The sequence below is a fragment of the Apodemus sylvaticus genome, chromosome 13 (assembly GCF_947179515.1).
Source record: "Apodemus sylvaticus chromosome 13, mApoSyl1.1, whole genome shotgun sequence".
Lineage (NCBI taxonomy): Eukaryota > Metazoa > Chordata > Mammalia > Rodentia > Muridae > Apodemus > Apodemus sylvaticus.
In genome coordinates this window covers 62400672-62404403 of record NC_067484.1, presented here as the reverse complement: position 1 = coordinate 62404403, position 3732 = coordinate 62400672, and positions in this window count along the sequence as shown.

Sequence of the window (3732 nt, the reverse complement as noted above, 5' to 3'; positions counted from 1 at the left end):
TGAATGAATTTATATCACATGATGAACATTTGCCTATAGTGATCAGGGTATGTAGTTGATTGAAACAAAAAGCTGCCAGATAGGATGATGTCTTTGGCAGCTTGTCTGTCCTGTCTGGCTTCTTTGTGGAGCTTGTGGAAGATCTTGTAGGAAGAGCCATTCAGATCCCTTCCAAGACAGTGTTTATAGAATGAAAAATTTTAATTTTTCTCTCTTTTCTTCCCAATAATTTAAATATTCATTGTCACTCTTATCACTATCCCCATTATAAGATCCCTTGCTATGACAGAGTCCCTCCCCCAGTATCCTCTGTTATTTTTTGACAGGTTGTGGGGCCACAGGTATCCCCATAATTGTTTGCATCAAGTCTCTTGTGAGTTAACTACATCATCTCCCACTGAGTCCAGACATGGCAGCCCAGTTAAGAAACAGATTTGAAAGATACCACCCCCACCCCTGCAACTATAGGGAAAGCCCACTGCTACAGTTGTTAGACGACCCTCTGAGCCTCTGAGCTGCACTCTGCTATATATGTGCCAGGGGCCTTAGTCCTTCCTGTGTATGCTACTTGGTTAGTGGCTTAGTCTCTGAGTGTGCCCAAGGGTGCATGTTACTTGAATGTCTTGGTCTTCCTGTGATGTTCCTGTCCTCCTCAGGGATTTCAATATTTCCACAAATTCTTCCATTAGAGTCCCCAAGGTCCATGCAAGGTTTGATCTGGATCTCTGCAGTTTTTTTCAGTCAGCTACTAGGTGGATTCTCTCAATGGACAAATACTCAAGGCTTCAGTATAGGAGCATAAGATTGTCACTAATAATGTCATGGATTCGGTGCTTCTCCACAGAATGGGACTCAAGTGGGGAAATTTTTTCATTGGCCATTTCCTCAGCCTCTGCTCCAGATTTAACCTACCATTTCTTTTAGAGGGGAAACATTGTGTTCTTGGTGTCTACTGTGTTGTGGTTGAAACTGACCCTTCAGGTTTCTTCTCATGCTCCCATACATTCACTATAATCCCTTTCTTTAAAATCATATAAAATACAATAGATACATTTGATATTCAATATTAATCTATTTTATAAGTCTGGTTTGTTTATATTTTTAAATTTATTTTATTTTTTGCTTTTCTTTCCCAAAAACAAACTTCTCTGTGAACCTTTTCTGTCCTTAAAGTAGGAAGAGAAACCACAAAAGACACATGTCTTGTACTTGTAATATAAGCATATTCTTTGTGCGGTTTTTCCTCCACATCTTTAATGTTGAAATTTAGCCAAATATATAGACCTTTATTCTATTTCTCAGAATGGCATATGTTCATGACATCAATATTATCTGAGGATTCATGTTCATTAGGTTTCACATGAATGATGTTCTTTCTCAGTCTTGGTGTTTGTTCTGAAATGTTTGAATAAATGTAAGTATTTTGCCTGTGGGCAGGAATATGAATAGCATGTGTGCCTCATCTTTACTGTTGTCAGAAGATGGCCTCGCTTGGAGCTCCTGATCCTGAAGTAATGAGTGGTGGTTGGTCCCCATGTGTTTGCAAGAAATTGTCCACCATTATGTGGAAGACCAGCTAGAGCCTTCCAATGCTGAGCTCTCTCTCCTGCCCTACGTTGCTTATTTATGATCAACATTTATATTAATATTATTTTCATCTGTCCATTTGTAACAATTTATGCATGTATTCTCTTTTAGTAAAACTTATTAATGTTATAGTTTAAATTGTTACACTTCATGCTTCTGCCAGATGAATACAGATGTGCAGTGAATGTATAATTCTTTGTAGGAACTTTAGTAAAGAGCTGTGAGTCCTCTATCATTTTTGTTTCCTTGGTTGATTTTCGTAGGGATTGAAGTTCTTAAAAATATAACTTTTGTTCTCCTAGAACACATTACAAAGCCCATGCCAGTGTCAAGCTATTGGACATACACCTGCCTTTTTGTCTGTGATTAAAGGCATGAGTAAATACACCCAGCTTGCCCATCATGTTTGTAGTTAGTAACTGTTCCTACAAATTTTCAGATGTGTTCTCAGTACTGTGGATTTGTTTCCCCTACATCTCCCTCTCAATTGGCATTTCTCTAGCAAGGCTGATTTCTATTCAAAGTGTTCAAACTGACAGAGGTGAATCTTATAATTCAAGCTCCTTCTAAAATGACACTGTGATTATAAAATTCTCAGACAGAAAATAAGCAGGACAAGCCAAAGAATTATGTGAATATATATTTGAGAAAACATATATTTATTTCCGGTGATGTTAGTATCATGCTTTGTGTTGTACATGTATGGGATATTTAGGATGTGGTGAGTTTTGATGATGTGCATGTGAACTTCACTGAGGAAGAGTGGAATTTGCTGGATCCTTCCCAGAAGAGTCTTTACAAAGATGTTGATGTTGGAAACCTACCTGAACCTCAAAGCTATAGGTAAGACTGTTATTTTATTTTCTGAAGGAAGCAAATGTTTCTTGGTGATAATCCAGTTTCACTGAATTTTCACTGTAACTTGCACAGTGCAATTAAAATTCACAGTACTTTTAATTTTGCCTATTTTCCAATAGTACATCATTCATTTTCTGGTACTGTGTTTTAGGCTATAATTTTTGAAGACCATCATCTTGAAGAACATTATCAAAGTAGTAGAAGACATGAAAGGTAATATTCATATGCAAGCTGATACAAATTTGTCTCTGAGGAAATTTTATTTTCTTATGGAAGCTCCAGTAAAAAGCAAAGAGTGTAAAATAGCTGTCCCTTTAAGTGTAGCTATGATTATAATATTTTTAAAAACCATGTTCCTCAAGACCTGATATCTGGTTTGTGTATCCATCTGATTAAATAGCTCCATTAGAGCTATGCTGTGGACCTGACAATCTGTCTAGTAGCATAGTATTTAGAAATTGCATATTGAATAATGATAAATTTATATCCAAAACATTCTAATAAGCAAAAGTCCATAGAAAGTTTGGTGATACTCATATTCTTGTAGTAATATAGTTAAGTTTGTTGAGATGGCACTTTATGAGAATCAAGAATGCTGTTATGGAGAAACATTAGTGTATATTTCACATGTTATGAGAAACAAAAATTCAAACAGTGTGAATGCAGTGTGTAAGTCTTTCATTAATAACTCTTTTTTTATTAGGTATATCAAGTGTCACAATGGATAAAATCAAGTGAGCATAGGGGATATTGGAAAGAGGAAACATAAAATTTTTGTTCTAAAATAGAAAGATACATATTATTCCACCTTTGATAGAAATTAGGAATGTGAAAGTCATTTGTAATTAGTTGGTTTTCTAGTTTTACAGGGAATATCCCAAAATGCATTGTGTAGAAATATTTATGGGTACTAGGAATTTGGAAATTCTTCTGTGTGTCCTGGTTAACAGTCAAAAGTGTTGAATTCATACTAGAAAAAGATATGAATACAATCAGTGTTATAAAGATCAGAGTTGTTTCTACCTTTCTTCAGATAGCTAAAATACATCATATAAAAATACCATATAATATGAGGGTCTTATAAATATGAGTCATGTAATAATCATCACAGGTGTTTGGAACAACTCATGATGAGTTAGAACACCATGAACATACAAAGTACTAAAACCTTAATATCAGATGCTTCTTTAACATTAGACCAAATTGTAAACATAATTCATATTGATTGAATCAGAGTAATGATTGATCAGATCAGAGTAATGAATGTGGTAAAGTTTTCTCATGTGC